General features: G+C 40.8%; 1 long non-coding RNA gene across 1 annotated transcript in view; it reads left to right on the forward strand.

Annotated features, from left to right (window-relative positions):
- Window positions 1–483: 483 nt before the first annotated feature.
- LOC140701779 (uncharacterized) overlaps window positions 484–25,114 on the forward strand; it is a 412,945-nt gene continuing 388,314 nt past the window's right edge. The window contains exon 1 of the long non-coding RNA XR_012080771.2: window positions 484–1,299. This is a non-coding gene — a long non-coding RNA (uncharacterized LOC140701779). The remainder of the gene's footprint in view (window positions 1,300–25,114) is intronic.

A 25,114-nucleotide genomic window follows, 5' to 3' on the forward strand; every position in this document is an offset into this window, starting at 1 on the left:
TAATAAAAATGTACTAACTAAATACAATCACCCGTACTGCAAGATTTTATTTTTAATTTATCACTCTCCTCTTTATTTTCTCTTTCTCTTTTGTTCATACCGTATCACTGCATGGCCCAATATGAATGTACTTTTCTCTGTACTCTTCTTTTTCTGTAGAGGCAAGGAAAGCTAATGCTAGAATAAACAGCTCAGCTTCTAATGAGGTGCTAATTAAACTCTCTCTTTTGACCCTAGAAATGCATCCCTACCAACGTTCCCTCTAAGGTGCACATGCGCGCGTGCGGAGCTCCATTGGTGCCGCACAGTAGCAGCCAGTGTTGATGCCTGTTTACTTCCATGTTTTGGAGGAAATCCCACCCCCTGCGTGCAGACGGGCAAGGCTCCCATGCAGCGGAGATGAAAATGAGAAGGAACATTGATATGTGTCTGCTCAGACGAAACTCGGTATAGAATCCTAGGATGAATGTAGGTGTCATTTATTTATTTATTTAGATTTATACCCCGCCCATCTAGGTTTACCCTGGTCTAGATGAGCTCTTCAAGAGTCCAGCTGTGCCATAGGACCAGCTGCTGTTTCGGATAGCAGATTTTCATGTCATTCGAGGCTGGTTAAGTTTTAGAAACTCAGAATACAATCCAGTGCATGGCTACTCAGAAGTGAGCCCCGAGTGAGCTCAGCAGTTCTCATCCTGATGGCAGTGATCCGGTGGTGATTTGGGGCGATTAAAAGCTTCCTCCCATCCCTAAGGCTTCCACAGGGCAAAAGGAAGGCCTGAGGAGCCTCAGAATCTGAACAAGAGGAAGCTTTCAGATTATTTAATCACCTCTATGGCGGGATGATGGCTTCATCCTACTTGCCCAGTGTAAAGTTGTGCAAAAGAATCATGACCATGATACGCATTTGAACTGCTATTATTACGTGCATCTAACTTTTGTAATCTAACTGCTATTAGTAGTCAAAGTTCTTCCACACTGAGTGCCTTCAGAGCTGCTTCCCTGTAAGTGGGCTTCTATCCCTGCCGAGGATAGTGAGAAAGGAATGCTGGAGGATGAAGCGGGGAGGTAGATAAGAACCCGGCATTGACTGTAACTAACTAAATACTATTTATAAAAGTAGAGATGCCAGGAATGCCAATTAATGATAGCAGACCTGTCATGGACTATGCTCAGCTGACTGCAGGATGCCAAATTCAGAAAATGCACACACGTACCTTTTGGAGGGTATAAATATGTCTAGTTTGCACTCATTATCAGAAACTCTCTAACCCGGAGCGGAGATACTTTTCCATGCTGGTGGTATTACTTCTCAGAAACATTTTCCTGTGATTTTTTTTAAAAATGGTTCTGTGTTAAACCCTCATCTAAAATACGGAGTACTTGTATTTTCTTCCATAGGAATGAATGGGGAGCACAGAATAGAAAAAAAGATATAGCAAAAAGGATATAGCAAAATATAGATGCTGATTATAATTATCAGAGGGTAGTCTGTGAGCATCTTCAGTTTCTGATGTCATGGGGATGACTATCTGATGCAGGGCAGTGGCATCTCATTGAGGCAATTCTCTGCTCAAAGCAACATAATGGGTGTTTAAGAAAGAAAGCACATTGCACTGTACTTTTGTCTATGTATTTGGCTTATGTATTGAGTGGAGACATTATTGTTGGATGAAAATATTGTAAAACAGCTTGAAGCTTCTGCTTAGGACTGAACTCGTTAATCTATTAATCAGTTAATCAATTAAAAATATTTTTATTTGACTAGGGTTTCATCCTTGAAAATGGAGCAACAAATTTAAACCTAATAATTTTGCTTTAAATCCTTGAACAAACTGCTCTAAACACAGTCCTTGTGGCAAAAATTAGCAATTAATTTGTATCCATGAATGAAATCACACTGTTTTTTTCTCAGTAGTTTCTACTGTTTGTCCTCATTTCCCTCCATATATATTTTTCCTGGCAAATCAGATGGAAATGAGCCTCTTATGGATGTTCCCTGGGGGTGTTTGCATAGATCTATAGTGGTTCTGAATCAGTAAAAAGAAGTGATGGCAAAAGACGGCCCTGATGCAATGAGACTATCATCAGAAACCTTTATGTGTGTCCAAATGTCCTTATCATTTATATCAACTGGGAAAAGATTCTCCCTACTCCCCATTTATTTCCAGAACAACTCTGTAAGTTAAAGTTGGCTGTGTGGCAGTGATAGGTTCATGGTCACCAGGGAACCTTTGTGACAAGTCAGGAATTTGAACTCGGGTCTTCGTGTTTCAAGTCCAGTATACTCACCATTGTGACACTGGCCCTCTTAGATCTGTGTTTACTATACAAATGGTGTTGAATCATATTGGTAGAAAAACAATATTGACAGTTAAAGTGTGCCATTTTCATAATACATAAAATCTGAATAATGCATTTAAATAGCATTATATGTAAAATGACATAATATGCTAATTAGGCCACCTAGATTTCATGCCCTTCCTTGTCTCCACAAAACAGTATCTCTAGCTGAAGGGGGGAATGAAGTTCCTGGAAATCTGGTGGATATACCTTCTAGCAATGGAACCCTTCCATCAGCAGACATTAGGTCCAGGATCCAAATCAGTGGCTGAAATCTGTTTTGCAGGATACACCATATAAGTATAATCATCGATACCAATTTTTTGGAAACAAACAAACAAAAAAATCGAGTTCCTTCTTCAAAGGTCCCGAGGATCCTGTGGAATCCTCTTCAGGTGCAGGGAAGCTGCTCTGTGCTGTGGGACCAAAAGGAAGTCTTTAACTGTTGAAAATTGCTGGTAAAGTCATCCCAGAAATGGTGATTTTTTTAAAAAAAAATTGGAAATGATGGACTCCCCACATTGCCAGTCTTCCAATGCCTTTCCCACCATGAAACAAATTCCCCAAGAGCCAGGGCACTTTGGGGGCAGGGAGATCAGAAAATTTTGATTCCCGCAGTAGCTGATGACACCATCAGTCTTAGGGGATGCAGTGGTGCTAACAGGATTTCAGCCCATAAATGCAAGACAGCAGCTGGGACAGTAAGATAAAAGCATAATCACTTGAACCAAGCCGGACTTAATGAAACAAAAATTCTGGTGGTGTCACTATCCTACCCTTTGACCATAAAGCTGAAAATTATTCATAGACTCATCTCCTGTATGAAAAAAGTAGTGATGGAAGCAAACTAAGGTAAGCCTCTATCTAACATGCAACGTTGAGATTTTAGATAAATTAAACATCTTTATCCAAATAAATAAGGCTTTCTCATTCAAATTGTGGAACAACGACAAGGGCAGCTGTTGCTAGCTTTTTGGTGAGAATATGTTTGTGTGGAATGGGGTTAGTTATTAGACCATTATTTGACTTTAATTTTTTCCCCCAAAATAAAAAAAGGCAGAATTGTTTGCTTAAAGTCCTCTAAAGTTAGCATTCAAGTTCTCGCACATTTTATTGTACTTCAGTAAGAGTATTGCGGTTCCATTTCTATATAGGACCAATGGCAACGGGAAGGACAGTAGCCAACAGCTCTCTAGCGAGGATAAAAAGCTCCAAGTGGAAGAAGGGGATGCCAGGGGCTCATTAACTCAACCACCCTTGATTGAGCGTAGTACTGAATAGTAGACTCTAGGTGGCAGATCATATCCCTATACATCAATTTATGGCACCTATGGAAGAGATTAGCCACACCCACCCACCCACAATGTTCTATGAGCAGATTTCTCTGCTGGATCCAAGTTATTAATCAGTTTATTCCTTTGTTAGTCTTTTGTTGATCAATTTATTATTTTGTTTCCAACTGTTACACTGTAGGGTTCAAACAGCTGGTAGTGGCAGGATGTGTTTTTTTGGGGGGTGCGAATATGTGTGTGGAACCCCTTCCAACATCATACACACAAGGCCCTCTTTTTACAAGCTTTACAAATTGCCTTAACCCCCCTTTTCATTTTAGTCTCATTTTCTGCGCAGCTGCTGGTGTTTAAAACTCTTCAAACATCTGCTGTTTTTATTTTGTTTTGGGGCCTGCTGTATCTCAATAGCTATGCCAGGCTGTATATTCTCTGGAAATTGCTGTTTTGAGTTTTGTAATTAATTATAACTGAATGGGTTTTGTGGTACTTTGTGTTTCGATTGCCTATATGAGCCTTCAAGGGAAGGCTTTGCCTCTGAAAGGTGGTATATAAACATTTGGAATAAATGAAAGATACTTAGGCAGCGTGAATCAAAACGATGTTTTAGCTGTTTGACAATACATAGCATCTTCAACACAAGTTTGACATTTAGCTTCTACATCCTAATCTACATGTCAGCCTCTCTCTCTCTCTCTCTCTCTCTCTCTCTCTCTCTGTGTGTGTGTGTGTGTGTGTGTGTGTGTGTGTGTGTGTGTGTGTGTGTGAAGCTGAACAGGGTTGTTTCTTTCTCGGAGCTGATGCCACCCAGCTAATGCGGTTACCTTTTCTCGTATTGGCACACTTGCTGCAGGAGGAGGTGGACGCTTCCTTATGCATTATGTATCAAGGCATCCTCTGTTAAGGATCTGGGAATTCCCTCTATGGCATATTTAGAAAGTATTATTGGCATTCCGTCCCATGGTGTTACCAGTGAATGACATGTCAGTGCCTTGATGCCTGATATTAATTATTCACAATCTGCCATTTCCATTGTACAGAGATAGCTTCTATCCATGCTGACACAAAAAGATTCAGGAAATAACATTACTAGACTCTAGAGAGGAAGGGAGATGAGAGGAAAAATCCAACTTTTGCTCAAGTTGAAGAGGAGCTGGAAATGTGGTGAGTTTTGTAATTACACTGTGATACACAACATTGTTTTCTATCACAGCGCAGCTAAGTCCCCTTTTAAGTCCACAAAGAAACACCACAGCCCAGTTACGACTGTTGATTTTTGACACACTGCCATTGTTAACAGATGCTGTGCACACTGTCCTTAATTAAATCAGTAAATTATGGGATTTGAGGGTAGGGTTAGGGCAGCTCACCTGATTCTGGATTTTACAGAGATAATGTTTTAAGTGCGGTTTCCCCATGACACGAAAGAAAACTAGGACCCCACTTAAGCACACACAAAGCCCGGGGAAATTGCTTTTTAAAAGCAAGTCGTTAGGTAACTATTTGCAAAATCCTCTCAAAAGAAATGTTGGGTTTATTTATTTATTTTTCAAATAGGTGATTGTGTTACTCTTTGCATGTAACATTTGCATTACATTTCGTGGGGTGTGGATTCAGCTAAAAAAGTAAGAATTTGAAATCCTCTCAGTATAGCTCAAAGGGCATTATTAGGCCCCCAAAATATGGGTCACCATAGAATGGACTTGATAGAATAAGGAGAAGGGGAAGAAGAAGAATTAAAGCAATGACCAAATGTTGCCCAATAGATGGGGTGGGCGGAGGAAAAAAGAACAATAAAGAGTAGGCCAATAAAAATAATTCCAGTTGTTCTGATGTTTTCAAAAGAACCATTATTATGTCCTTGTTGCAGGTGACAGCTGTACCAGTAGTGCGCTGATTCTGGACTTTGGAGCATATGGGCAGTAGTAATCAATAGGAATGTATGTTTCACACTTATAAAGGAAAAGGGCCATTGGTTAACCTGTCAGGATCTGGATAAAGGGCTGATTTGTTCAGTTAGTAATAGCTCTGCCCCTCCCCCCAATCCAAAGACAGGTACCATAAAAGCCAGCTTCTAAAGGTACAGATAATAGCATATAAAAACATAAATAGATAATTATACAGATATAGTACAGCTTCTATGGCTCAGATAACCTTGGATCATATTCCAAGAATTAAAAAAAATATTTTAGTATCAAAAGTACAACTTACAGCCTTTACAAATTTCCTTTTGCAACAGAAAGCATGCAACTATTAACCCAGAGGATGTCCGCAGTGAGCACATTAAGTTGTGAAGAACATGCCCATTTGTGCCTTGGTTCCCAAGCCACCCATCCTTTCCTTGCCTACTTTGGCCTTAGTCCCCCTCCCTCTCTCCATGTTTGGAGGAACACAAATGCTAAAATCAGTGTTACTTCACAAGATTCATAGTGAAGTTGTAAAATTCAGCTGAAGGCCAATTAAAAAAGAACACTAACCAGGAACAATGCAAAAACACCCCCACCACACACTTTATTTTTACAGAGAGACCAAAATAGCATATAAAAGCATAAATAGCAGGCCACCCCTTTTATATTTGAAACATTTATTCGTGACAACCAACCTCTTGTGTAGCTCATCCTAGATTACAGAGTGCAATCTTGTACCTGTTTGAAAACAGCTAGGTTTGCTCTGGATGTAAATCTTAAACCATTTAAGAACCAGCTTTTTCCCAGAACGTATCTTAAGATGCAGGGTGAAATTATATGCACCTTTAAAAATATTAGGCCAGTCAAGTCTCTGTTGAAATAGATGAGAATGTCAGAATTTCAGATTCATTTAATTTATTTCAAGGCAGCCAATACTGTCCAAGTTTACTATCTCATTTCCTTTGTTTTGTGGGGAAACAGCTATTTGGGCCCAATTGTCACTTAGGGATGTAATTACTTTTGTTGCCAGCAATTTAGACATTAATGGCTGTGTGTTGCGTTATTTTGAGGGGACAGCATATTTACATTGTTATACAGGCTGTATACTCATTGCTTTACATTGTAGCCAGGTGTCATTTCTTCAGTGTTGTCACATGAAAAGATATACTAAAACATTTATGAAATGTGAGGGGGTGTACTCACTTCTGTGATATACAGTATGTATGTGATATACTGTATGTATGTTTATATTATTAAAATGCTGAGTTTCACTCTTAAGATTAAACTTTTTTTAAAAGCCTGTTGTATTCAATTGGTAAAGATACCTTGCTCCAGATATCAAAGACATTCTAGCTTCATGAAAACTTTCTGTTTAAGAGGAATTAAGAGACTCAGCATACTTTACAACATGTCCAACGGAGGTAACGGGTGAAAACAGTTTGCTAGGATTTTGCTTCCGTGTGTGTGTGTGTGTATTGTTATTGTTACATGCTGTCAAGCTGCTTCTAACTTATAGCAACCCTATAAATTAATGACCCCATTAATGACCCTTGCAACCTGCAGTTTCCTTTATTAAGTCTATCCATCTCATGCTTAGTGTTCCTTCTCTTCTACTACCTTCTACTTTTTCTAGCACTATTGTTTTTTCCAAAGAGACTTATCTTTTCATGCTATGTTCAACATGGAATAGTTATCAGTTTGGTCAGTTTAAACATCTAGGGAAGGTTGAAGCTTGATTTAATAGAGAACCCACTTGTCTTTCTGGTAGTTCATGGTATCAGTAAAGCTCTCTTCCAGCACCATATTTTGAATCAATGGATTTTTTCCCCCTGACAACTTTATGCATTTATTTAAATACAGGTAAATTAGATGTGTAGCTATATGTTAAAGTGCATTCTTCTCACACCAGTACCCAAAATTCAGTCATTTTCTTTTACTCCTATAAACCTGGGGACCAATGCAAACATCTACGAGCCCCTTGAATCTCAATAATAACAATAATAATAATTGTGTGCTGTCAAGTTGATTCAGACTTTTGATTATCTTTCCCTGGGTTTTCTAGGAACAGAGTACTCAGAAGTGGTCTAGCAATCCTTTTTCTCGGTGTGCCTTTGGATTGTGTAGCTTGCCCAAGGCTACACAGGTTGGCTTATTCCTCAGAAGTCACCGTGGGGAATCAAACTCCCTATTTCTGGCTCCACAGCTAGGGACCCAACTCCTTGATCTTCCCAGCCAGGCATAGTCCTCTAAGAGAGACAAAACAATGGATCATGATTCACCAGAGACTAAAATAACAACAGGAAAAAGAACGATCCCAATTTAAAAAAGGGGGGGGGGTGATACAAGCTAAAATCCCATTGTTTTTGTCTACTGATGGAATGGCTTCATAGCTGATTCCCCATTGCTCCCTAAACCCACACGACAGGTTGAAGGAGACCTTCTGGAACAGATTTTGGGGGTGGCTGGATGAGTGGGCTGTGGGTTGACGGCAGAGGTGAGGAAGATGGCAAGGGTCCCTTGTGTGACTGGAGACAGGCTGCACGGAGCAGACATGTGAGGTTTAGACTCTAGGAAGTTGTCTTCGGCCTCTGGCTCATGTGGTTCAACACTCTCCATGCTGGTTGGCAGAAGCTGTCAGAGATGTGAAGTCAGCATCTTTCCCAGGCCTCCCTGGAGATGCTTCTCAAGGCCATCCATGTGCTCCACCAGTTCTTTTTGGCCTGAAAGAGAAAGCTCCTGATGCAACCCAAAGTCCATTTTATAACAGGAAAGTAGTTATGTGCACACTAATCGTGTAAATGAGTGCAAGGCAATATTTGGGCCTGAAGACTTTAATTAGCTTCTGAGGCATTGTGATTTCTCTTATTATTTTATCTTTGTTCATTATTCTCTGCTGAGCCTCTGTGGATGTTCTGCATTTTTATCATAAAATAATGTGCTGGTTATTTTTGTCAAACAAAAAAAAAAGCCAGCTTGCAACCCTCACACTAGAGCACAGAGCCTGTCTGCTCAGTCTGTCAACAGGATGAAAGCAAATCTCAAGCATTTTTTTTAATTACAAGGATAACATGTTCGCTTGTCTAATAATGAAGATGGTTAGCAATTTTAAATTTTAATAATCAATTACTGAAAGTAATTCACCATTAAACCACAAGAGAGCCATTAAATCTCAAAAGATGGAACACGCGGCATGTAGCAGTAGCAAAATTTTCTATTTTTAAATATCATTAGGGAATATCAGATTGTTTCATTTCTCTGCATTTCTTTTACCTCTTTCCTCATTTTTAGCAGGAAGGCATCACGTGATGTTATAAATAATAAAAGAAATTCTTTGCAAGACTTGATCCAGTGTGTGAAATATGTGCTAAGAATATGATTTATTTCAGTCTAACGTATTTTGACTGTATAGTCAGCCCACTGAATAATTAGTATTAAAATAAGATGGATGCACCAAGTTACCAGGGCAGGGGGACTTCTCTCTATCCTTTGTACCATGGAAGCCCTGGGTTCAAATTTCATTGAGGTCACACTTGTGAGCTAAATTTGGCCATCTTAGTGTTACTTCTGATATTACTGCTAACTTTCTCTCTCTCTCTGTCTCCATCTGCGTTTGAGAGAGATAGAGATAGAGAGGTAGAGAGAGGTAAAGGTGTCTGTCTGTAAAATACTGAGTGATTTTGGAATAATAAAGGTAATAACTGCAAAAAGGTATGTCTATTATGTATGTGTATCTGTGTGTGCATGTATGCATGCATGTCCACGTGCACACACACACACACACACACACACACACACACACAGAGTAAACAGAAATAGTCACCTGTCTTTGTATGTTTCTGTGAAGATTAAATCATATGACAACAACTAATGTTGCTGTTGTTGGCATTTTCTGTATGAAATAAACTCTTTGCAGGCTTTAGGAGAAGTAAAATATGTTTGTAGTGCAATTTCTATGATGTGTTGTATGCATTGTATGCCTGTAATACCGTCCCATTTATTGGTGGAGAAGATAAAGTAAATCAGAGATTTAGGTAGCAGAGATCTTAGCAAACTGAAGGAAAGCAAATTGCTTGTACGAATGCCTGCTTTTTTTCTGATTCATTGAAAAGTACCTATTTTGGCCTCAAACCAGTGAGGAAGTAGGTAAAATTATCTCACTGAAATCTGGGAGATTAACCATGCTTGTATGTGCATTGGGTTTCAGCCAAATAGTGTCAAATATTGACTTTGAGCAGACAGCAGAAGGAAGGCTGTATGTGACAAGTAAAACTCAACGCTACTAGGGGAGCAACACCGAACAGCAAATTCCAAATGGATCTGTAGCCAATAAGGCTTGGACAAAATAGTACATTCTGAACTTGAGCTATATTCTAAAGGACATGCCCAGTACAACACACAGTTCATTCCTTGTGAGACTGGCTAAGATTTGCAATCAAACTTCATGTGTGTATATATGTGTGTGTATTTGGGGGGTTACCACAGAACCCTCACTGGTTTAGTCTACTGAGAGGCAAAGTACACTTTAGAGAAATCTCTTGGTTGAACTCACACTTGACAAAGCAGATCAAAAGGGGCATTTGTCTGTGGTGTCAATATTGCGAAATTGGACTCTTGAGCTGAGAGACAAAACCTACAAACAAGACTCTTCTGCCAGGGAGGGGAGAATTGTCACAATTTGAATTTTGTATTAAAAATATTACATGGTTAAAAGTACAGTGGTCCCTCGCAAGAAGAATTTAATTCGTTCAGGGATTAATGTCGTCTTGCGAAAAATTCGTCTTGCAAAATGCGTTTTCCCATAGGAATGCATTGAAATCTAATTAATGTGTTCCTATGGGCAAAAAAAGTCAGAACAATGTCAAATTTGGTTTACAAAGGGTTTATTAAGTGCTCTTTGAAGCCATACATATTGTGCAGATGATTTCAAAAATTTCAATAAAAAAACTAACTGTTTAAACATCATAGAAAAACATTTAAAAATCAGCAAACATGAGGCAGGAATAAAAACGGAAAACATTTGTCTTACAAAGCATGGCCATAGGAACATTCGTCTTGTGAGTCATCAACCCCATTGCCAAAACCATTCATCTTGCGAGTTTTTCGTCTTGCGAGGCATTCATCTTGCGAGGCACCACTGTATAAGAATCATAACCCTGGACATGTGGAATGTGATTCTGAAATTGAAGTCTAACATTAATGAACTGCTTGATAAGAAACTACTTCAGGACAGACAGATGTAACCTTGAAATTTAAAAAAATAGAAGAAAAACAACAGTTTAAGTAGCACTTTACTGAATGTTCTTTAGAGGCAATTGCAGAGCAGTTACGAACCTACCATTCATTATCATGTAAATCTTCAGGAATAGCAGAGCCTATGGAAGAATCTATGTGATCCACAGCTGTAGCAACTTCCAAAGTGAATACAGTGGTGCCTCGCTTAATGAGTGCCTCGCTCAACAATGAATTCACATAACGATGGCCTTTGCTGGAAATTTTGCCGCCTCACCTAACAATGTTTCCTATGGGGGATTTTTGCATAACGATGTTTGGGACCTTGCTTCACTTAACGATGACAGTTTTAGGTCCCCTGTTTCGCTTAACTTTTTTTTTGACAGCCCTGTTTTCGCTATTTTAAAAATATTCTAAAATGTTTAAAAAATGTTTAAAATGCTTGGAATCATTAGTGCACCTAATAAAACTGTCGTTAAAGTAATTTGGCTTCGTTCTGAGTCTTTTTGAATTTTTGGTGATTTTTTTTTCACCATTGAAATGTATTGAATAGGCTCCTATTGGAACGGATTAACCGGTTTTCAATGCATTCCTATGGGAAATGGTGTTTCACTTAACGATGTTTTCACATAACGATGTTTTTAATGGAACCAATTAACATCGTTATGCGAGGCACCACTGTATATAGTGTTTGCTATTGAAGCAGAATTAATGAGGTTTTTCATTGCTACAACAATCTCTCTTACCTACATTTTGTCCTACGCAAAATTTCATTGACTCTGCTAGCTTAGGACAAAATGTAGATATGAAAGATTATTTTTGTTTCCCTAAGCAGTAACTTGTCCTTTTAGGTAGCAGAGTTTATGCGGTTTTGCATTAGCCATCTTCTAGTGGAAACTTCAAGCTTGGCAAGAAAATAATAGATAAGGATATACTGTATAAACATCCATGCCTACAAAGGGACTGCCAGCTGCCAGCTGAGATAGAGTCCACAAAGCCAGTTAGGCCACAATGAAGCAATGCCAAGCTGAGCCGAGAAGCAGAGGTGGGGAGGAAAAAGATAATGGCAGCTCCAGAGACAGCAGCACAGAAGCAACACACAGAAATCATAGTGTTTCCTCCATAGATTTTAACTGGCAGATGGCTGGACAAGCATGTAGAGAACTTAGTAGTTTTCCACATGTGTGTTGAAATATGCTAAAAGGCTAAGAAAATGTATTTCTACTATTATAGACTTTAACTTTTTAATAGGATATGCCTGTTAAAGCTATAAATTCTTGTATTTTTGAACTAAAATTTAAGCTCTTGTCTGTAACTTTTTAAAGCTAAAAGCTTATAACTGAAATATATTTGACTGAAATATTTGCCTACACTTATGCTCAGTCTTCTTATATCTAAATGTACTTATAGCTTTGTTCATCACTGCAAGAGTGGTTTTTGAAGTAACATGTCTGGAACATGTTTTCAACAACTTTGAGGTATCTTCATGCCTACATGAATAGAAGAAATGTGGATGAATAAAGCTTGTAGAACTAGACAAGCTAATGTTGCCTTGACTCGTTTTCTCTGTTTACTTCACCATGAGTGAGAACAGTGAACATATTTCCTCCTCTGAAGAGAGATGGATCAAGACTGAAAGCTACATTTACGGAAAGTTAGCCAAGAGACCAGATTGATTAATTACTGCACCTTGCCATTTTCAATGCACTAAGTGGAACAAAGTAAATAAGACATACTTTTGATTCCTAGATGAACTTTGATATGATTGTCATGATTATTTGATTCACACTGGTATTTAGCTCTTGCAGAGATAAACATTAGCTATGATGGACCACCACAGACTCAAACTGCCAAGAGGTGTTATTGAGTTCTGCAGTGCTCTGAGGGTCTTGTTCAAATGCCTTACTTTTGACCTTGACAGAGGCATTGGCCAAATACTGGTAGTGGGATTGTTGGTCTCTAGTTTATTTTGCTGGCTGTTCCTGCTAAAACTGGAGCTGATCGAAGGAGCATGACTGAAACAGACCAGAAACTGAAAGGCAGGGGAGCCCTGTGGTTTGTTTGGTTTTCTGCAGGAAGAGTTGTTGTTAAAGTAATAAATCATGGTTAACATAAACCATGACTTAGGGCAGTGGTTCTTAACCTTTGTTACTCGGATGTTTTTGAACTGCAACTCCCAGAAACCCCAGCCAGCACAGTTGGTGGTGAAGGCTTCTGGGAGTTGCAGTCCAAAACTCCTGAGTAACCCAAGGTTAAGAACCAGTGACTTAGGGTAGCACTGAAATTATGGGCACCCCAAGCTGTTCTGCTGCCTGAGGCAGGAGGCAAGTGCTGTCCCTCACACAAATGTGTGGAGACTGTTGCTATCTCCCACATACAGAGGTGGCAAATTACCCAGTCTCTTTCCCACAACAGGCATAATAACATGTGCACACATTACCAACAATCCTGCCATGCCATGCCGGAGTGTCTGTGCAGCAACTCTCCCCAAAGGAAGAAAAGATCACAGGGTTGGAGCATTCCTGCTCAGTATCAGAGGAGAAAGAGGAGAAAATATCTCACATACTTCAAAAACCTTGCTAGGGTCACCATAAATCAGAAGTTGACTCGATGGCATGTAACAAAAGTAACTAGTATGACTCTGGCCATTGTTTCTTTTCTCCAGTACAAGCTTCTCCGACATGGATTTCCCCAAAGATTTGTATGAAAAAGGTAACTGGGGCTTTGGAAGTATTCTGTAGCAAAAAGATGATTTTTTTTTGGTTAATTTATACAGCGACGTCAGTGTACGTAACACTTTACAAAAGGTAGGTCTTTGCCCTAAGGTATTTGCAATCTAATATTTTGAGGGACCTTAGAGCTGCCAATCTGATATTCATCCTCTACGCTGATGACACCCTGATTCAGTCCTAGCCTGCATAACTGCCACGTCAAAAGCGGAGGAGGGAGAGGCATGCTGTCCACGTTCACAAGGAGCAGGAAGAGCCATAAACTGCACTGCTAGCTCCTTGTGCTCCATCCACTGACTGATGATATGAACACGAGTTGGTGCCATTACATCCTGAGGGGGAGAAATAAATAATAAAATTAAACATTTCTGGGAAGTCTCTGTGAACATGTGGAAATTGCTGCCATTTCTATCCTTTAAACTGTTTTCTATATTAATTCCAATGGAAATGAATATTCATAGCAAATGTTCTGTTTGATTGATTGCACATCTGTGTGAATTTTTTAAAAATCTTCTATCACTGTTTGATTTGTTTTTTTTTAAAAAAAGTCCATGTGAATTGGAGAAGTCTATCGAGTGATGCAATGTGCCTGCAATGGGCTCACGCCATCTCTTTGATTTAATTTTAAATTTTTGGGGGTTCACCTTTCGATCTGTAAAATAGGATGAACTCCTCCTAGTTGTGCCTCATAGGTCTGATCTGATGCCATCAAGCACTTTCAGAATTCTACGTGCAATCCCAAGGTGTTTGGAGGCAGGGGAAAGAAGTACTGTATAGAATAAGGGAATCTCTTAAGATAAGGATATTATGGACATTTCTACCACAGCCAATGGCAAACAAGCCTATTTGACAGTTTCTGTGTCATTTGTTCCTTGAAACTGGCACATGATCACCTGGGCACTGAACTACCAGCCACAATTGGCCATTATTTCTTTCTTGCCTGGAACACAAACGGCCGTAACTAATAACGGAGTACAGTCGTAATTTTGGCAAAGATGCAGCCCAGCAAAGCAGCTTTATTGCAGCCTTGCAGTCTCCTTTCTGTACAGCACAATCCGCTGTTTCGAGTCCTACAGCGACCTTTGCTAGCCAGATTTTTTTTTATTGCCTGTAGGCTGACTAGTCATGGGATGATGAGTCATGCTCAGTTAAACATCCTTGTGGCTGTTGGAGAGAGAGAGAGAGAAGCAACTGCCAGCCCTGTCTTTCCCTTCACTGTCCTGCTGTGAGCAGATCTGAGTATAGAAATAAATTATCAGGAGCACAAAAATCATCTGTCTTTCCCTTCTTCTCTCATCAGCGTATGCACCGCTGACATCTTTTTGGCACGTTCTCTCACGCCGTGCGCTTGCCCTCCAAATCTGGGAATGAAAAATAGTTGAGCTTCCTGGAACTGGTGTCTCTTAATTTCAGAGAAAGAAGTGATCTTGGGTGAATGGCATTGAAAGCGATTGTCTGCAAGTTTATTCTAATTAGGTTTTAACTTAACTAATTTCTCCGAGCCACTCTGGAAGTAGAATGCCCTGTGCTTGAGGCACCTGACCTCACTCGGAGGGTATTCTCGGGTCTTTGCTGACTGGCTCGTAGATCATTCTCTGTTGGCTCTTAAGTCTTTCTTGACCTTAAGTTTAACTAGAAGAATTGCCCCATTAGCGTGACTCTCTCTCTCTCTCTGTGTGTGTGTGTGTGTGTGTGTGTGTGTGTGTGTGTGTGTGTGTGTGTGTGTACACGTAACAGTGTGGTGCACTCAAGGTCTTTCAGATGAGATGCAAATCAAGGCCCTGGCCGCTTGTGGTCATTAATGTCCTAATGGCATTTTTTGCTGAAGTGAGGATGTTAACATGAGTGACCTGGACAAATTCCAAGCTTTAAATATATATTTTGCCTACCTAAAATTCTACTGGAGTTTCGACCAGAAACCCTTTGATTCCCATGCTAAAATGTTGCACTGGCTACAGTACCATTCAGTTTTGTAGGCTTCAGATTCCCCATTGAAATCAACAAACCTAAAACTGCATCATTACCTAATGGTATTGTCAGAGCAATGTTTCCTAATTTTATATTTGCAGGATAATTATGTTTAAAAGGTAAATTATTATGATGTTGAAATAGTGGTCCTTCTTCCCTGTCCAATTTTCTTAACATGCTATTATCTGTCCTCTTCAAAAAAAAAAAAAGAGAGTACATATTTGTATAAGGACAATGATTATACTTTTTCCACATAGGGTTTTTCTAAGAGGAATTGACTCACTAGCTAGAAACGGTTGACAGTTTATGGATTAAACAACTTCTCCACTAAAAATAGTTACCTTATCAAAACCAGAATCCTTGATGTGGAGACTTCTGTTATAAATAACTTTTTACTGAGAAAGACAGGAACCAAAATTATTTAGAACTGACATTTTGTTGACAGAAATTTGAAACATTTTATATGGCTAGTATAATTGCTTTCAAAATTTCAGTGTTTGGGGGGGATACATGATGGCTCCCTACCAACTGTGGATAACAAATCAAAATCTAGTCTTGGCCATTCATTTCCTCCTTGGAGTAAACTGCTGTTCCCCGCCATAGACAGCTTGTTGGCAAACTATGAGTTTCTGGCAGATCCTTGATTAGAGGAAATCATGGCTAGTGTTCAACCATGGTTAACGCATATGCTGGTGAATTGTTTAATCACAGACGAACAGGAGAGGGGAGACGGTTCAAAATTAGGCAAAGCTCCTTTTTCTGGACTTCAGTTCAGGGATTTCACAGACACTGTGGCCATTGATTTATCCACGTTCTGGAGACAACTTGCTTGCTGCTTATTTCTTATGAATCTGGTGAAAAAAAGATATCCAAATACATTGAGTGACAAGAACCATGTGTTATGAAAGATACCATGCTAAAAATGTAGACTGGGAACAGGCAATAGAAATGGGACTTTTGAGTCAACACTAACAGGGGGGACTCTTATTCCTTGTAGCAGTGTCCCATCTGAGCTCAGTATCAGACTGTGTGTTAAGGGCAAAGGCTGATATTTTCTCCTTACTTCCAGGCAAATCTTTCAGTGCTGACATCAGACATGGAAATACAGCATGCTGTCTCCCAATTGGCCAATTACAACAACAGCAGCAGCAACAATTATTAGAATTATTTTAAAAAAGAGAAATGTGAACTGAGGAAATTTTGTGATCAATCGTCTTTTTCTTTTTAGATGTCCAAAATCAATGTCTCGTCTAGGGAGGACTTCAGGGTTTCTCCTCTTGTATGCATTTTCCTTGTGGACTTATATGTCCATATAAAGTCATTGCTTCCAAATCTTCCCTGTGCCTGAAAATGGTAGGATCCCGGAGGTGCTTTGCTTTTTTGGGGTGTGTGTGTGAAAAAAAAAACCATTGTCTATTTAAAAACAACAACAAAAACCAAGATTGGATCACCAGATCTGAATCTTTCAGACTGAATATAGAAGTGGATGGAATTGTAAAGCTGTATATTTCCATGGTTGCAAAGCAAAAAGAACAAAAAAAAAAAAAAACCAAGAGAGAGAGAGAGAGAGAGAGAGAGAGAGAGAGAGAGAGAGAGAGAGAGAGAAACCCAACCCCCCCTTAACAAAGTTTCCAAATTCTGCTTTGTTCCATAACTGTGTATCACTTTTGTGATGGTGTGCGTGTCCGTGCGCATGCGTATGTGCACATGTGCATTAAAAATAATAGCCAAGGCTTGTAATCTTTATCTTGTCCTTTGAAATCTGGAGTCTCCCTCTGCTAGTGGGAAGAATTCACTTCTTCCGTCTAGCAGTTTCTTTCTGATGTCTGCTGGTGTCCATTTGGTTTTTTTTCTAGGCCAGCTGACTTCACTTTCTTTTTCACATCCTTCACGTTCTTTTTCTTTAGTTTGACCTTAGACAAGGGGGAAAGTGAGAGAAAGAATTAGCCAAAAATAGACTTTAAAGAGAGAGATGGGTTAACTCTGCTAGATTTTTTTATTTGGAACTTTTTTTAACCTTTCAAAGAGAAGAAAGGTTTCAGAACTCTCCCTGGTATATCTTGAAGTATAATATTCTGGCCAATAAATGAGTGCAATTAGTACACACATGAAAGGGTACTCCTTACAGCTCCATAACTGAGCACCCCAAAGCACCCCATCTTTGCAAATTTAAAGAGCACAGTCTAATTGATCGTGACAGCTCTACCTATGCCTTTAACAATTAAGGCTGGGGAAATATTGAATGAACCCCTTAACTTAGTACACCTGTCACTTTAACTCAAAATAATGGCGGGTGCATATTTGCTGCATTTGAGATCATTTTGACCTTTTTAAAAAGAGGATTTTTAAAGAAGAATTTCTAGAAGATTTTAAATATCTATATACTGTATATGAATCCTTTGAAAATACATTTTAGCAAATCCAGAAATACTTCAGCACCAAACTGATATCCATTCTGACAGTAGAAATTCTATTGCCAAACAAGCTAATCTACAGTGAGTTTGTGCACCTTGATGTATACCATAGTTAATTTCCTATTAAGTTACTACATTGGGTTGTTTAAGAAATTTATATATTGTCTTCAAATGGTTCTCATTCGGATAAAATAAGGAAACAGAATAAATAACAGTGAAGTAACAAAATGGTTCATCACTTATGGAACTTGCATAACGAGGTAGCTTCTGTGGGTGACCTCCATTAGCACTACCTGCACAATGGAGATTGATTGGAGATCAGGTGTGGCGCAAACCATTACATTCTGCTGATAGCCAACTGGATTCTGCCTTTTCCAAATCACATGGAAACTCTCACGTAGACATGGAAACTGTTCTTGTACCTGCCTGTCTTCTTTCGTTGGACAGAAGACATTCATGAAATGGAGAAAGCCTTTCTTTGTGTGACTCAGCCCATGGAGAAGAATGCAAGGAAGCTGTGTTGCACATTTACTATTCTGAGCACACCTTTTCCTGTGTTGAAGATGGGTGCATTTATGCTGGAGTTTTGAGCTTTATGTTTAATCTGAAAATAGGCGCCACACCTCATAAAACTAGGCATGGCTGGACAAAGCAATTTCCTTCTGCATTAATCTTAAACACCAAGAGTTAACAGTTATCAAGAGTTTTACTTCAGTGGGTATAGCCTGAATGGCTAGTTTTAACAGAAATTCTGTCACGGGTCTTCACATGTTCTCAGACTGGAGGCCGTGACGCCTTAGCAAAGGTCTCCCGGAAGAATTCTTTAGAAGCAAGTCTTCTGGAAATCTAGCCGTTAAGCAACAGGAGTTCCTTCCATCTTTCTGGATGGAGCCAGACAGTTAATTTTTGCTAGTACTCTCTTGCATCACTGTAGCAACAAGCATACTTCCAAGGTCTGTTTCTTGGAATGAGGCTATGACTAAGGCATCCTCCAGCTAATTCTGTGCCTTAATCAAGAAAACTGTGAGGAAAACATCACAGCCACCACCACATTATGAAAACAGGTGGCAAAGAGTCCTTGGGGCTTGGGAACACATCCTGCTGTGAAACACCACCCAGACGTAGTGTCCATTGAGAAGACCAGAAAAAGATGGAAAAGGGCTTTCTGAGTCTGTTTTGAACTTGGTTGGGACGACTTGCTGATAAACCATGGGCAGCATCCTTGCATTCTGGTGAAGTCATATACTGTTGTGTAGTCCCAGTCCAGCCCGCTTGACATAATTTGGGGGCAGTTATCCTGTTTGATTTACCATATAGGAAATGGCAATCACACGGGTCTCCCTCTCTGTTTTCAGGGATGTTCATTGTGCTTCTGTCATGCACAACAGTTGCACAGCAAACACCCCAGGGAACAGTTTGCACAGCTGCCTTTCTGCATGGAAGTAAATCAAAGGGAATCTTTTCCTTTGTTTCATACCGCTGATAAATATAATAAGAATCGTATCACCGTAAGATTCAACACACATCTGTTTCTGCATACACACGCCAGACTGCAAATATTTTCATTCGAAAGAAGTTAAAACTATTAGTAGCAGCACCAAATCTATAGATATGAACAGATCGCTTTTGCTGCTTTTGAGCGAATGAGCAAAAATGCCAGTGAAGTAATCAAATCAAATGAATCTGAGTAGTTCTGAATCACAAAATTAATCTGAAATGGCAACAAGTGCTTGGCTAAAACTGTGTGTATAGTTCTTCTCTATAGTGTGAGTGCTTAATCAAAAGATACGGGCAGTCCTTTGTCCCTGTTCTTAATAACTTATTCCTTCTGGCAGTTTAAATTGTTCAGTCAAGGTTATGTAATAAGTACATAAGTTTGATTCATCCAGTTAATTCCAACATACCTTGACCCTACCAGGGTTTTTAAGATACAGTTTGGCAGTCCCTCTTTCTGGTGGCACATTGGGATTGTGCAGCTTGCTCAAGGCTACACAGGCTAGCTCGGTTCAGTACAATTTTTTTTTTAAAAAATGCCATAATTACATTTTGGTTATTCAACCATTAATGTGTACAGTAATTCCCAATCAATGCTATTTTCCATAAAATGTGAAGGACTTTGCATTTAAAGCTAATGTTATGAAACTAAGCAATGGGAATGCATGAAATGAACACTCTAGTCAGTGGTTCTCCAGATGATTCCACTTAGCATCACCAATTGAAAGTATCTAGTAGCTGCAGAACATCCTTACCTGCAGAACATCCCTACCAAGACTTGTATGTAAAGTATTGGTGAAACATGGGGTCTGTCTTGCATAGCAGGTGTGACAGACAGATGCAGCCTTCAGATGACCAGCTGACAAAAAGTTGCTCCAGTCAAATAGATTAGCAAAGCATATATTGAAGGAATACAGCTTCTAGTCAACCATCACTGTTGGTTAAAATCCATTCACAGATATGAGGGGTTTAATTGAAATAGTGAGCATGATTAGCAACTGTGGGGCAATGTTTTCCCTAGGACGTTCCTACAAAGGGCAACAATGAACGAGTTGTAAAGAAATCCTCAAAGAATAGATGACGATCATCATCACCTGCCTTGCTGTTATTCCTTTTGTTTGTTGCTTATTGTGCAGATGTCGCCCCATACTGTTAAATTGCCCCCTTCTTCAACTTTTTATCTTTTGCACTTTTCCTGTCTTGCTAAGCCTCCCCAACCATGTCAGGGGTCCAGCACCACACACTGGGGAAAAAAGGATAACCAAATACATTGAGTGACAAGAACCGTGTGTTAATGAAAGAGACCATGCTCAAAATGCAGACTGGGAACAGGCAATAGAAATGGGACTTTTGAGTTAACACTAAGAGGGGACCCACCCCCCCACAAAAAAAGCTCTTAGTTTCATTATTTATCCACCATCTTTTTTCCCATATAGGGGGCCCACGGCAGATCACAAACAATCAGCAATTTTAAAATAACATATAAATAGCATATCTAACACAAATAAACATACATCAAGATTAAAACCAGGATTAAAAACAATTTCAAAAAATATTTTTAAAAACAATTAAAAACTATCAGATCCTTCCGGTAATTTCCAGCAGAGAACCTGTGGAATCCAAATCGGCTGATTTAACTAAAGAGAGAATAATGAAAATACCAGATTTCTATTGGGTTTCCTCTGGATTACCATAGTGTGACCCATGTCTGAATACTGCATTCCAAAAAACAGATCCCCATTTTGCTCTCCCCCCCTCGCATGAATCCTTGCTGCCGCCATTTGCATCCTGTCATGAGTGCATGCACGCACGCACGCACGCACACCTTGCTCCTTCCCTTCTCTCTCCTTGCATTGCCTCCACTGGCCAAAATGACCCCAAGAGAGGTGCTACCTTTTGTGGTAAATGAAAGGAATATTCCACCCCCAAAAAAAACAAAAACAAAAAGGCACTGTTGAAAACAAACATTAACAAAACTGAAATGAAAGTTCCTGCTGTGTTGGACTGTAAGGCCTACAATCTCTCATCATTAGCTGAGCCTTCTGGGAATTGTAGTCCGACAATATCTAGACGTCGTAGTTGCTGGCAGAGCCACTTTATTCAGAGGGCAAAGTGGGCATTTGCCCAGGGTGCGTGGTCCAAAGGGGCCCACATGAAGAGAGGGATTTTTTAAAAATGTATTTCTTTATTGCCTCCACTGGCCAAAATGACCCAAAAAGAGGTGCTACCTTTTGGTGTGTCAATAAAGTTCTCCTTCTATCAGAGGAGAATATCTTACCTGCCAGTGTTGATTAATTTTTGGAGCCAGAATTGTGGGTGTTCTCACGCTTCCCCCGCACTTACATTTTTCATGTTGTATGACCTATTTAAGTGGGAGGTAAGGGAGAGGGAAGGGACGTGGTGGCGCTGTGTGCTAAACCGCAAAAGCCTGTGCTGCAGGGTCAGAAGACCAGCAGTCGTAAGATCGAATCCACACAACGGAGTGAGCTCCCGTCGCTTTGTCCCAGCTCCTCGCCAGCCTAGCAGTTAGAAAGCATGTAAATGCAAGTAGATAAATAGGTACCACCTCGGTGGGAAGGTAAAACGGCGCTCCCTAGTCACACTGGCCACGTGACCACGGAAACTGTCTTCAGACAAGCGCTGGCTCTACGGCTTGAAAAACGGGATGCGCACCGCCCCCTAGAGTCAGACACGACTGGACTAAAAATGTCAAGGGGAACCTTTACTTTTACCTAAGGGAGAGGGAGGGAGGAGGAAGGGGACCACTGTTACATACAGCACTGATGTTACCTGTCTGTCATGGGTTTGGAGGGAAAGTTCCATCCTATGGGGAGTGGAAGGCGGGACATCAGGAGGAGGGGCTGTACTGTATAAATATGTGATGCCTGTGTGGTGAAGAGGAGATGCTGAGACAGACTGTGAGACACTGGGTTGGGACGAAGCAGCAGCTGGGGAAGAAGAAGCTGTTGTGGGAGTCTGGGTGTCTGACAGGGTACTACTGTGTGTCAGAGTACCAGCCTGAAAGGTTCAGGGGTCTGTTGGTTAGCCAGAACTGATGGGTTCAGGGTCTGTGCTTTAAGTTAAAGGTTCTAGGTGAACCAAACTGTATGCTTGTGTGTGTGAGAATAAGCCACGTTACTTTATTTTATTCACCTGATTGTTTTATTTACCCTGTTTGTATTTAAAATAAACCTTATTCTTTTGTTGTTTAAAAATCCATCCCTGGTCTGTGTGACTTATTATAGGGAATGGTTGGTGGCAGCTTAGTAACTGTGTGATAGATCCCAGTAGGTCTGGGTTTGTCACATTGATTGGTGTCCAGCGTGTGGGATACGACTGGTCCAGTTGTCCAGCGGTCCAGCAAAGCCTTGGCAGGTGTGCCCAGAGCAAGGGGGGTCTAGTCAGGGACAGTCTGAGGCGCGTAGGTAATCTTCTAGGTGTACCTCACGGGGAGGTGCGCTAGTAGAAGAACGTGCCAACTGGGGAGACTTAGATTAAGGTGCTCTGAGGCAGCCTAGTTTTGGCGGGAAAAGCTGAGGAAAAACTGCGTAGCAACAGCGAGCTAGCTTGCCAGCTGAGAGGCCCAGCAGAGGGGGGTAGGCTCTGACTCGATACTGTTGCAACTTTAGTGCTGAAGAACAGCAGCAATCTCTAGGGAGAGCTGGTTCTGAGGTAAAAGGAAAAAAGTGGTCGTTTTATTTTGAGGCTTGACTTTTTAAAGCAGCCTGTTCTGAGGGGGGGTATGCCCTTGACTCGAAGCCAAGTAGCAGACATGAGTGAGGTGAAAGACCCCCAGATTGACCAAGGTTCTGAGGATGAATTTGGCTCAGTGCAAGGTGACAGCACAGGAGAGCAGGACCCAGAACTCAGAAAAATACTCCTAGCCCAACAGCATGAACTGAGGGTGAGGGAAATGGAGGAAAGATTAGAGAGAGAAAGAAGAGAGGAAAGGGAGAAACAGAGACAATTTGAATTGGCATTGGAGAGAGAGAAAATGGCGTTTGAATTAAGAAAACTGGAACTGATGAACCAGAACAATAATAATAATAGGGATTCTGAGGGAGGCCAATTGTCTAAGGCTGACCTGAAGAAATTCCCTGTGTACCACAAGGGAGATTGTCCTGAGGTGTTCTTTTCCTTAGTGGAAAGAGCGTTTGTGGACTTCTCAGTAAGGGAAACTGAGAAGATGACCATCATGCGGTCTTTAATCAGTGGTAGCCTGGCTGAGGTTTATGCCGAGATGCCTGAGGAATTGATGAAAGATTTTGCAGAGTTTAAAAAACTGGTGTTTGCCAGACATGGGATAAATGCAGAGCAGCTGAGACAAAGATTCAGGTCCCTCACCAAGAAACCAGAACAGACTTTTACCCAAGTGGGGGCCCAATTGGTGAGGCTGCTTGAGAAATGGCTATCGCAGGAGGGAATAGAGACCTATGAGCAGCTTAAAGACTTGATAGCCCTGGAACAGTTCTATTCAGTCCTGCAGGGGGAATTGAAATTCCAGGTGAGGGAAAGGAAACCGAAATCTGTGGCAGCAGCCGCAGAAATCGCGGATTTTATCTCCCAAATAAGAAAGCCCTTGGGTGAGGGGAAATCTGTAGGTAAACCCAAAGAAACCTACAGCAAGTACTCTCAGGGACCAGGGAAAAGCCAGCAAGGGGGAGGGGCCCATGGTGAAGGGAAGCCCTCAGGCATGAAACCAAGCCCTCAGAATTTGGAGGGAAAACCGAAACAAGAGGAGAGAGAATCCAAATACACTAGAAAATGTTATTTCTGTCAGGGAAAGGGTCATCTAATCTCAGAGTGTGAAAAATTAAAGCAGCTAAAAGGAATGGTGCCTCAGAATTCTAGTGGGACCAAGCCAAAAGCTGTGTTCTGTGTCCAGAAAGAGCAAGGCTCAGTGTCACAGAGGGAGCCTGTTGCCATGGCTACTCAGTCTGGGACAGCTGCCTCTGCTGATCAGGCTGAGGAAAATGGTCCTCTTCTGGAGGTAAAGCGCTGCTTGCTGATAAAAACAGATTCTCAGTTGTTTGAGACAGCAGGGGTGGACGTAGGAATACTTGACCGTCAGTATAGGGGGCTGCGGGACACTTGTTCCCAAGTAACCCTATGCCATCCAGATATCATCCCTAGGGAGTTTATAATCCCAAATGAGAGCATGAAGGTGGCAGGGATTGAGGGGCAGATAATCTCTCTGCCAGTAGCAGAGGTACCTGTCAACTTTCAAGGCTGGAGGGGAGATTGGCGGATAGCGATTTCATCGACTCTGCCAGCAGCCGTGCTCGTGGGAAATGACCTGGCTGAACATGTGAAACGGGTGCTAGTGATTACACGCTCACAAGCCACCACAGGGACAGTTCAGGGGGGTAATGATGAGCCAGAGACGGAAGCAGGTGGGGGGAGTTCAGAAGCTGTGGTGGAAACCTTAACCACAGACAGCAGATTTGGACAGGAGCAAAAGGCAGACGCCACTCTCCAAAAGTGTTTTGAACAGGTGACTGACGCCCAGCTGACACCTGAAACCCCAGTGAGATTTCTGGAGAAAAAGGGGATTTTATATAGAGAAACCCTGAGGAATATCTCAAAAGGGGGAGATGGGATCAGAAGTCAGCTGGTGGTACCTGAAAAGTATCGCCCCATGATCTTACAAAGGGGGCACTCTGACATGTTTGCTGCACACTTAGGAGTGAACAAAACACAGCAGAGAATAACACAGAATTTCTACTGGCCTGACATAGGGAAGC

The sequence above is a fragment of the Pogona vitticeps genome, chromosome 1 (assembly GCF_051106095.1).
Source record: "Pogona vitticeps strain Pit_001003342236 chromosome 1, PviZW2.1, whole genome shotgun sequence".
Classification (NCBI taxonomy): Eukaryota; Metazoa; Chordata; class Lepidosauria; order Squamata; family Agamidae; genus Pogona; species Pogona vitticeps.